General features: G+C 44.5%; 1 long non-coding RNA gene across 1 annotated transcript; it reads right to left on the minus strand.

Moving 5' to 3' along the window:
* Positions 1 to 9,538: 9,538 nt before the first annotated feature.
* On the minus strand, positions 9,539 to 11,554 carry LOC123579776. Its single transcript, XR_006702944.1, has 3 exons — positions 11,209 to 11,554; positions 9,720 to 9,724; positions 9,539 to 9,565 (listed from the first exon to the last, which is right to left on the minus strand). It is a non-coding gene; the product is annotated as an uncharacterized LOC123579776 (long non-coding RNA).
* Between the last annotated feature and the right edge of the window lie 305 nt (positions 11,555 to 11,859).

Consider the following 11,859-nt stretch of genomic DNA (forward strand, 5'->3'; position numbering starts at 1 on the left):
AGTGGGCTTGCGTGCAGCAGCCCGGAGACCCGCCATTAGAGTCTGGCGATAAATGCGCAGCCGTCCCCTACCTTCTGCCGTGTTGTAGTCCCAGCCATCCTGTGGGGGTCGGGTCAAGGGAAAAGCTGCGTTAATGAGATCAAGGTTAGCAGTGGGTTGGCCGTCATCCCCAGGAACCAGCTTTCTTGCTTCCAATTGAATTCTTTCTCGCTCCTCGGTAGTGAACAGGATTCGGAGGAGCTGCTGACAATCATCCCAGGTGGGTTGGTGAGTAAACATAACGCTGTCTAAGAGACTTATTAAATCTTTAGGGTTGTCAGAAAATCGGGCATTCTGGGTTTTCCAGTTATATAGGTCACTAGTAGAGAAGGGCCAATATTGGAGTCGGGGATTCCCCGTATCATCGGGAGGCCCTATTTCCCGTAAAGGTAAAGCTACGGTGGAGTCAGGAAGGCGGAGTCCTGGCTCACGTGGGGCCCGCCTACGGGTATGTCCGGCCGGCCCTTGGTCTTCGCCCCCATTAGGCATGGGCGCGGGTTGAGCCTCCCTATTCTCCAGTTCTCCTATGGGCTGGGCTACGGGAGGCTCTGCCGGCGCAGCAGGGATAGGGGCAGCTTGCGGAATGCGAGGAGGAACCTGGTAAGGGGGAGGGTCGAGAAAAGGTAAATCTTGGCTGTCGGGGAGAACAGGGGGTGCAGCTGGAGTTGGCGACTTGGGAGGGCTGATAGGTTTAGCCGCTAGGATTTGGCATGACTCTGCTATTAAGAAAGAGGCCATCCAAGGAGGAGGGTTTTCTACTAAATCTTGCCACACCAGAATATAGGGAATCTGATCCGAGTGACCTTCTTTCCCTGGTAGGAAAATTTTTGATTTTACTTTAAGGACCACAGGGAGGCAGAAGGTTCCCTCTGTAGGCCAATTAACCCCGAAGGTGGGCCATTCAGAGCGGCAATAGGTAATTAACTTCCTTTTGTGAATGTCTAGGCTTAAGCTGTGTCCTCTAGCTTTTACGTCCCTGAAATTGGCGAGGAGGAGGGAGAGAGGGGTGCTCTGCGTTTGGCCCATATTATAATTCTGAGGAAGAGGAGAGGAGAAAAAAGGGGGGGGGGGCGCCGCTGGCCAGGGGGCAGGAAGGAAAGCCGCAGGGAGCTGAGAAAGGAGGAGAGAGAAACAAAGGATGGAATAATTAATTCTGATCAGCCGAGAAAACACTTAATTCCAATAAAACATCCGACCTATGAAAGAAAAACAAGAACTAACAAAAATCTTTCGCAGCGGTTCCAACTTTCTTGGCTAGCCCGACAGAGAGGGTTACGGCGGTATTTACAAGGGCCCCGGGGTGACAATACATTTAGACTGACAAAGAAGCACTCTTTAGACTGACAAAGAAGCACTCGCGTACTCGCCCGTCCGCGTCCCTCGCGGGAACTTAGGTGCCTCTTAGCATGGGCGGGCAGGTATAAACCCCCTGCTCGGATCAAAAAGATTTTGACCGCCTTAAGCCGTATGAGGATCACCGCGGAAATCGGGTTAGAGCCCACTCGAATCCCGTAGCTTATGCTGTGGGACTACACATAGGGTAAGTCAGGCGCGTGCCCCTGACTCCCAACAATCATTCCATTCAACAGACAGACACACAGACATACATCACATCAAAATACCGGTAATAATTGGCATGCCTAGATGATTTTTCTTCTTTTTTAGACGCCTAGAGATATTTTTAGCACTCTGGAGGTTCATAAAGAAAATGAAAGTGTTTAGTTCGCAGGCGCGTTGGGCGTAAGCAGCCCCCAGAAAAGAATCCAGATGGGCCAAGGAGCCCCAGATGGACCGAACAGCCCCAGATGGGCCAAACAGCCCCAGATGGACCAACCTGGTCCTCAGATGGGCCAAACAGCCCCAGATGGGCCAAACAGCCCCAGATGGACCAACCTGGTCCTCAGATGGGCCAAGGAGCCCCAGATGTCAGTGGACGTCTCCAACTGACCCCGGCTGGGTGCCCTATAGCGCGTCCGCCAGGGTCACACCAGCTTCCAGACAGAACCGGTTCTCCAGAGAAGAAGCACAGATTAGAGAGAAAAGGAAGAACGTTAGAGCCGGCTTACTTACCGATCGGAATCAGATACGACCCATTGATCAGAAGTCTGGTGAGCTCGGGGGAGATCTCGGTGGGACCTCCAAATGTAATGCCCGATGTTCTAAAACCTCCCACAAAAGACCACCAGAGTCGTGAGTCAAAGCCAAGCGGCAAGGGTCGTTTATTGCAGGTTCGAACCTGGACCTCTGCGCACTCGTTGCCGGTGACACACAGAGGCCCCGATCAGAGTTGGTATAGGGTTTTTATAGACAGGGACAAACAGCATAGGTGAGTGAGGGTCCTGATAGGTAAATTCTAAAGTAAGGACATTTGTGGTTTTCTGATTGGGCGTCCTTTGTCTGTTACTTGTGGTGGGGGAGAGAAAGAAAAAAAAAAAAAAGGGAAGGGGATAGGTGAGGAATGTGTTAAACAGGCAAGATTACAGAAGCGAGAGACGCCAGTTGGTTTAAGTACAATTACTCATTTCATTACATATCAGACTACGTTTAGGAAGGTTTACAACCCATTCTACTACACAGCGGGTTACTTCCAGGAAAGGTCTCACAATGCTCTTGGTAAACAGCAAGCAAAACAGACTTCTCAACAATTGTATCAAAGATCCATAATAAGCGGAAAAGAGAACCTAGCTTTAAACTAAGGTAGGGCTGTCATTTGGATTGTTCCTTACAGTCACGATCTCGCGGTCCGGGAGTTCGAGCCCCGCGTCGGGCTCTGGGCTGATGGCTCAGAGCCTGGAGCCTGTTTCCGATTCTGTGTCTCCCTCTCTCTCTGCCCCTCCCCCGTTCATGCTCTGTCTCTCTCTGTCCCCCAAAAAATAAATAAACGTTGAAAAAAAAATTAAAAAAAAAATAAATAAACGTTAAAAAAAATTCTTTTAGAAAAATACCTCATGCTTGGACTCTTCCTGACCTCCTCTTGCACATCATCTCTTCTGTCTTTCTCTTCTCCAGCATCATTCTCCCCTCAGCCTGAGCACGTTGTGTGCTTTTAAGGACTCATGTGGTTAGATTGGGAATTCCTAGATAATCCAGGATTATCACACTTAAAAGTCCATGACCTCAGTTACATCTGCAAAGTCCCTTTCGCCTTGTAAGAAAATACATCAATGTGATCCAGGGATTGGGGCATGGGCAGCATCGTGGCCGGGATGTGGATTGTTTGATATTTAGCCACAGATAGTCAAGGGAAAAGAAAGTCAACTTTCTGAAGTAACTGAGAATTGAAAGGTGTAAGTTGGTCTTTGATCAACCTGGGAGAAAATGGCCTTTGGATAAATGATGATTTTTGGAACCAAGCCAATGGACCCGTTGCCTTCTTTGTTCATCAACCTTCTTTTTTGTTGAAGAACTACTTAATGAGGTAGTAGGTGGCAAATATGTTGGGATTTATCTGCTTTAATCCCCTTGTTTGAAAACAAGAAGGCTTGTAGAGAAAAGTAGTGAGTTGTCTAAGTGTATACAAACACTAGTTTGCAGAGCAACTACTGAAATGGTTAAGGAGATAAGAATAAGTGAAAACGAAATGGATGCACACAGGAACCCCTGTGAGCTACTGTTTGCCCTAGTGTAATCTAGAGGGAGGCAGGTGGCCATGTCCTCCCTCTCTCCCCATTTCCCTGCAGACCATACAGCAGCTTCAGGCTCACAGTGGGAAGTTACAAGTTCTCACTGTCAAATCTTGACTTGATCTCCATTTCTGGGAGATTTGAACTTTCCGTGCCTAAGTCCTGAGGTGCCAGCCACCTGATCCAGAACTGTGTTACCTTTTACTTGGTCACTTTGTGGGGGATCTTTAGGTTTGTTTTTCTTTTTTTTTTTATTTAAAAAAAAAATTTTTTTTTTCAACGTTTATTTATTTTTGGGACAGAGAGAGACAGAGCATGAACAGGGGAGGGGCAGAGAGAGAGGGAGACACAGAATCGGAAACAGGCTCCAGGCTCTGAGCCATCAGCCCAGAGCCCGACGCGGGGCTCGAACTCACGGACCGCAAGATCGTGACCTGGCTGAAGTCGGACGCTTAACCGACTGCGCCACCCAGGCGCCCCAGGTTTGTTTTTCAAAATTGTGCTCTTCTTCCAAAATGGAATGGCAAACAAATTCAGTGTTGGGAAGGAACACTATGTTTTGAAATCTTTTTCCTTTTCAGAGAAGTGAATACCTCCCAAGCCTTACAAACTGACTAATCTTATTTTCATCAGTGAGATTTCCTGTTTATCAAAAGAGAAGATTCTTATTTTATTTATCATTTTTTAAGGTCTACTTATTTTGAGAGAGAGACAGAGAGTGCTCACGCTCAAGTCGGGGAGGGGCAGAGAGAGAGAGGGAGAGAGAGAATTCAAAGCAGGCTCCGTACTCAGCGCATAGTAACCCCACTTGGGGCTTGATCTCTTGACTCTGAGATCGTGACCTGAGCCAATACATCAAGAGTTAGACGCTTAAAGGACCGAGCCACCAAATGGCACTCAGAAGTTTATGTTCCATCACTTTTATTTTTCTTATGGCAAGTAGAAATCTATATTTTGATATTGAATATGATTTCCCCAGATCACTCACAAAGACCCTCTTTGTTTTTCTTGCTACTGCTGATATGTATATTTGGGAATTATATGCCACAAAGTAGGGGCAGGGATTTGTTTCTTTCTTTGCTTATTTACTAGATTACTGTGCTTGCTTGGTTAGGTTATTTAACATCACCAAGCCTCAATATTCTCATCTGTAAAATGAGAATGATACACTCAGACAACTGTATTGCCATATGGATTAAATAAAGTCATTGATGTAAAAGCATCTGGCATGAAACACTCATAGTGTTGAGTCTCTCTGGATGCTTCCATTGTAATCGTGTGTGTGTGTGTGTGTGTGTGTGTGTGTGTGTGTGTTTTCTAGGAAACTCTGATGCCGTGATAGAAAGATAAAGGAGAGACCTAGATTCTAATTCACACAGAATGTGTTAATAGCCATTCATTAACGAAGCTTTGAAGACAATAGCGCAAAGAAAATATTAGGGCAAATTTCAAAACCTCCTTGCGATTCTCCATGTTGTCTTTATAATTAGATATTTTCTCAGAATGCAGTTATACATTTTGTAAATGACTTGTGAATGTCAGCTAATCTTGTTTTAATTAGAGCAAATAAGCCTGATGTGAAGGAAAGTTTCAAACTTTAATGTTGGATTCCTTTCAAGTGTAAAGTGCAGTGAAAAAATTCCTTTTTTAAGTGTGAGGGGAGACAACTATAATGAATCCTCAGTCTCATGAGAGGAGAGGCATTTCTTTTTTGAAGCACGAGAAAAAATAATTATTTTTAAACAGTAAACAACTTCCCTTTGAGACAGGGAAAATAAAGCCACATCCTAAATTTAAAAGCTTAGAGCACAAAACATGATCATTGTCCTGATCACAATATGACCAGTGCATTGAGGGGGTTCTATGTTCTAGTCATTGATCAAGATGGCCTTCGTGTCCCCCTCGGCTTCAGTACACTTTAGACTGGATTCTAGATCCTGACCTCCCTTTCCTTAAGAGCATTGCCTTTAGAAAATGGGGATTGCAAATTCTTTTTCCGTTTATTTGAGATGTAAATCTTTTTAAAAGCCTCTTGCCAGTTTTCCAACCCAAGGCTGTCTTTCCAAAGCACCTGGGAGCCATGCCTTTGAAATGCATCATCAAGGAAGAGAGTGTTGCTATCTCCTAGTTTCTATGGGAGGGTTAGGAGCTGGACTTCAGCCGGCAACTTGCTTCAAGTTGCCAACAACCTTCTGCCACAAAGATAGGAGAAAGTTCCCTTTCCTTTGAGCAAGGCCAATCTGCAAACACAGATGGCCTGGCTTTTCCCTACTCCAGCTCTCCAGACACTCCCAACGTTTGTTTCAGCGGATTTGGGTTCATACTGGGTTCTGGCATCTATGGTAATAGCCTTGAATAAAGTCTTCCTTACGTGTTTAACTTTGTCCAGTGCAATTTGTACCTTGAAAATATCTGTACTTGGTAACTGGTTTATGGGGCATGGAATACTTCCACTCCTCAAAAATTCAATACTACCACTGGTAAATATACCTGGCTTAGGCAGCATTCTATATGGAAGGCAGTGTGGGCAATGATGGCTCAGAATTAGGTGGTACCACATGACCTATCAAGTTAGTCTTTAACAATCTCATGGGCCCTTAAACTCAGATTTTTTTTTAAGGTTGTTTATTTTGAGAGAGAGAAAGCACAAGGGTGGGGAGGAGCAGAGAAAGAGGAGAGAGCGAGGGTCCCACGCGGGTTCTGTACTACCAGCTCAGGGCCCGCTGCGGGGCTCAAACTCACAAACCATGAGATCACGACCTGAGCTGAAGCCGGACACTTAACCAACTGAGCCACCCAGACGCCTCAAACTCAGATTTTCTGGTTAAAAAAAAAAAAAAAAAAGTATCAAAATGACTAAAGCCTCATCTTGTAAAAAACATAATAAGATACACATGCATATGAAATAAAGTTTAAGAATTTGTAGTAATGTTGCTTCATTGTCCTTTCTTTTCACGACTCTGTTGAAGTGTCTGGTCAGGTGCTCTCATCCAGTCCAAAGATCTCCTGTGGGTGCCCAGCTGTTCATTTTGTTCAAGTTCTGTCACGATCAGAGAAGTTCTAAGCCTTGGATTATGTTACTTCCCAGCAAACAGTCCTGAAGTACAAAGTTCTATCCGTGCTTTCTGATGTGAAGAACAAAGGCAAAAAGGAAACATAGATATTAAATTTCCTTATTACCTGCAGCCCATTGACAAATACTTGACGCAGGCAGCTTATAACATTCCTCCAGGGATTCCCAACTGTTTGAATGTAACTGCTTTTGCTAGGGGGAAAAACGACATTAGCTCAACAATAGTTAGGCCTGCGTGTTCCAGGGAGTCTTCTTTAGCATATGAAAAATCCTTCTGGAAACTTCCGCCTTTGTCTGAGCTCCCCCAACTCCCAGTATATAATCAATTGCTCCTCATAATCCCCGTGCAGATTTTTCTGCCCACAGGTCCTGACCCTGTGCTTTAATAAAACCACCTTTTTGCACCAAGACATCTCAAGAATTCTTTCTTGGCCGTAGGCTCTGAATCCCAACACTTCATCCCTTTCTAGGATATGTTTGTCAGGGTCCAAATCCGCCGTCTGTGTGAGGCACAGGCTGTGCAAAGCAGCCTCCCCCTGGATGTCTCACGGGGATGTCTTCCTGTGTGTTTGCACACTGGGTGTAGGCACTTTCTCTGCAAGGATCCTTCCCTCTTGAGATCACGGGAGGAATATTTCAAAACTTCTCTGGTAGAAAGGATCATTTCCTGCTTAGCATAGACGTGGGGAACGACTCCCCTTTGCACAGAGTTGTCATGACATTTCTGGGCAGCAACAGGGAAACACCCCCGCTGGACTCAAGGGCAGTTCTGGTGAGTTCTTGATGCTTTTATCCCAAGCCTGACCCCTGTCTGCAGCACCACACTCAATATGTGTAACAAAACAGGCAAATGCAATGATCCCCATTTATAAATGAGGAAACTAATAGAAAGGTGAAGGACATTTTTTTAGAGATAGTAGTAATTTAACACTAGTAATTTAACAAACTTAAATTCGAACCCTACGTCTCCAAGTCTAAATCACGCATTCCGCTTAAATTTGCTCTCTTTCACAGGAATCAAGTCACCTTACAGCACATAAGTTACAGATGAGGAAACCGAGGATCAAAGAGGCTGAGCAACTTCTGCCTAAGGTCTTCCAGCTCCCAGATCTTTCAGTTGAAAGTCAGTGCTCATATCCTAATAATAGAGGGATTACATGGGACCCCAGATCTTTACGTGGGACCCCCAGATGTTTCAGTTGGAAGTCAGTGCTCATATCCTAATAATAGAGGGATTGAAATATATGAAATTATGTCTTCCTAGTGAGGGCAGTGTTAGGGAATATTTGGAAGCTAATCGCTTCTTTTGCAGAAGTAATTACTAATAAAAAATATCCCCCATGGTAAACAGCAGAACTTCTGTTAGTATACATTCTGAATGTTTTTCAGGGGTACATACTATTCTTTGTATGTGGACAAAAGAAAGTCAGTCTAGGAAAAAGAACACTCTATCAGTTTGATTTTTTATTGTTTTAACAAATCCATTCAGTGTTCCACTGGTCCAAGTTCTTCAAAGAAAGACAACCAGTGGGTAGAGGGGAGGATAAGAGGGGGAGGGAGGCAGAGATTGACTTAAGAAATTGGCTCAAGCAATCACGAAGCCTGGAAAGTCCAAAATCTGCAGGATAGGCAAGCAGGCAGGAGACATGGGGAAGGGCGGATGCTGTAGGTGAAGTCTTAAGGCTGGCCACTGTCCGATTTCCCCCTTCTTCAGGAGAATCAGTCTTTTTTCTACTAAGGCTTTCAACTGATTGCATAAGGCCCACCTATATTATGTAGAGTAATATGCTTTACCTAAAGTCTACTGAATTAAACATTAGCCTCAAAAAAAAAAAAAAAAAATAGGGAGGGCACTTGGGTGACTCAGTGGTTAAGTGTCTGACTTTTGGTTTTGGTTCAGGTCATGGTCTCACGGTTCGTGGGTTTCAGCCCTGCATCCAGCTCTGTGCTGATAGCTCAGAACCTGCTTTGGATTCTTTTTCTCCCTCTCTCTCTGCCCCTCCCCTGCTCTCTCCCTCTCTCTCAAAATAAATAAACTTAAAAAAAAAAAAAAAGACCTTCACAGAAATATCTAGAATAATTTTTAAATATCTGAGTACTGTGGCTTAGCCCAGTTGACACATAAAATTAACCATCACAAGCATATACTCTGAATCACTCAGTGTGCTGATGTTAAATATTCAAACGTGAAAAGAAATAAATCAAAATATGTTTACATGGGGGAAAGGAAACCGCCAGCCAAATGGTTGCAACTTGTGCCCATGGAGAGGCCTGCAAGCTAGAAAGCAGCAAAAAGACTCACTTCATCATTGCAAAGGGGATGTGCAAGGAAGGCTTCCCAGAAGGGTGGGTGAATATCTTCTAAGTCAACAAACAAAAAAGAGGACGTCCCAGTCAGAAGAGTGGAGATTTGAGAGAGTATTACATACGAGAGAAGCTATAGGTAATTTTATATAACTGAACCATAAAACAGAGGGGGTCAGAGACAGGAGATAAGAAGCAAAAGCAGGCAGGAGCCAGATTGTGGAGGTCCTACGAGGCAAGCCAGGGCCCTGCGGCTCACCTCATAGACCACAGGGAAAACACAGAATTTAACGAGTCTCCTCGAAGTCAGACTTTTGTCTCAGAATTTATAAGATAGGGGCGCCTCGGTGGTTCAGGTGGTTAAGCGTCCACCTCTTGATTTCTGCTCAGGTCAAGACATCGTTTCTAAGATAGAGCCCCAAGTCAGGCTGTGTGCTGAGAGCATGGAGCCTGCTTGGGATTCTCTCTCCTTCCCTTACTGCCCCTCCCAGGCTTGTGCGTGCATGTGCATGCTCTCTCTCTCTCTCTCAAAATAAGTAAACATGAAAAAAATTACCAGAAAATAATAATTTATGAGATGGGATGACCAAAGGCAAAATGGATATCCTGGATATACAGAGCCATTAGAGCCAGACTAACAGGAGGGGCTTACGACAGGCACACCCTAGGAATTATCCAACATTTGCTGGCCCCACAGCAGTCTTCTAATGCTGAAGATCTTAAACCCAAGTGGACCCCCAAACCTTCTCCGCTCTCTTCTTTCAAGCTGATGGTCTTCATGCTGCTGCTTTCACCTTTGGAGAGGTCTCTCTGCCCAAGAGCTCTTATGCCTGGGAAGCAAATGACCCAGATTAACAAAACTGATACAGCTAAATGGCCACATGGGACCGAGAAGGAGAAAAGACAGCTCTCCTCAGAAGGAGATACCAGAAGCCATTTAGGAATCATAATGGACTGTGTGGATTTAACATCATTCAAGTTTCAGCACTTCAGAACCCGGAGCAAAGTCACTTCTCTGGGCTTCAGTCTCCTCCCCTTTAAAATGGGGACAGATCTCTCCTGCAGGTTATTGTGGGGGTTAAAAAATTGTGGAAGGTATTTAGCACAGGGTCTGTTGCATAATGCTCATCCTCAAATGGCATCCAGCTGGGTCAGATCTCCGACAGCCTGTCTCTGCTCATTCCCTTTCCTACCTGATACAGTGTCTGATCTTGAATATTGAGTATTTTGCGACTCTGAGGCTGGCCTGACATTATATCCTTCCATGCTGATCCTTCTGCTTTGAATATCCACTATCTGCAGTGTGGCTGGTTCATTCGTCTTATAATCAAATCCTTAGATGAAGTGCTACCTCCTCCAGGAAGTCTTCCCTGTTACCAACCCTCCAGTCTTCCTGGAGCGGCTTCTTCACTTGATTATAGCTATTAACCCTGCATCACTGGGCGTGCTGAGTTTTAGAGCTCTCTCTATATTTTATTTCCCTTGAAATGTATGAAGAACACGACATGTAGTGGACGATAAACATTTGCAGTGGAATAAATGGAACAGAGAGGTGAAAAGCGCAAATTCAAATGTACAGACGATACACCAAGGAGATGTTTCCCACAGGAATAGTTTCCATATTGATTTGAACATGCTGTCTTCTTACAGGCTTGCTCGGTGAATTTGGGCACAGTATTTCTCCTTCTCGGTACCCATTTCTTTTTCTCTGGTAAAGATTGAATTGGATTACTGTATAATAATGCCTGTAGTTCTGAATCTATGTTTCTTTGAAACAATCCTGTAGTAAGAAAAAAAGTAAATATTTTCTTAAGAAATTAAAAAAAAATGTCAGGGTGCCTGGGTGGCTCAGTCGGTTAAGTGTCTGATTCTTGGTTTCGGCTCAAGTCACGCTCTCACAGATCCTGGGATCAAGCCCTGCTTGCACTGGGCTCTGTGCTGACTGGTGGCATGGTACCTGCTTGGGATATTCCTCTCTCTCCCTCTCTTTCTGCCCCTCTCCTGCTCCTCACTCTCATTATCAAAATAAATACATAAACTAAAAAAAAAAAAAAAAAAGAAGAAAGAAAGAAAAAAAATGCCTGGCATTTTAATAAAAAACAATTGCACGCTCACTGAAACTAAGTCCTGTGTAGATCACACCCACGTGTGCACTTGCCTCCAGCTGACAGTTTTCCAGAGCGTCTCTTCCGTCAGACTCGCCAGCCTGCTGTCTCCACCTCTCAGGCACCTGAGTGGGTCAGTGCAGGTGTCCCGCGGCAGCAGTGACTTGGCTATCTCGCCTTCACTCCTCTGCCATCAGAGAGATGCTTTCCATTCGCAGAGGTCAGCAAAGCACTTTACATTTCCAGAGAAAAGAGCAAATTAAAATTCAGCATGTTAGTTTCTTTCAACGTAGAAGAAATCTCTGACTTTGAAGTGTATGCCTAGACACCATAAAAATGCTTAGTCTGATGTATTTTGTATCCGTCGTTCATAGCAGCATATTCAACGATGCCTCATGACAAAACCACCTCCTATCCCTACCAACCCAAGGCGACAAACGCTGTTTGCATGAGCCATGAAGCCTTCTGTTCCATTTATGCTTTATCTACACGGAGGCATCAGTCCATCTGATTGTGACCGGTAGCAGAATACCTTCTCATTGCTTGTTTTCTTAAATTCATTTTCTCAGAGTTTTTTCAAACAATAAATATTTTAACCTATCGCATTAGCATCGTTTCTTAAACACTTTTCTTGGGTATAAGAGCAGAATGGCTGAAATCAGAAAGATCTGAATGAGAATTCAGGCGGACAGCAGTGTGCTGGGTTTACCCGGAC

This window comes from Leopardus geoffroyi, chromosome A3 (assembly GCF_018350155.1).
Source record: "Leopardus geoffroyi isolate Oge1 chromosome A3, O.geoffroyi_Oge1_pat1.0, whole genome shotgun sequence".
In the NCBI taxonomy this organism is placed as follows: Eukaryota; Metazoa; Chordata; class Mammalia; order Carnivora; family Felidae; genus Leopardus; species Leopardus geoffroyi.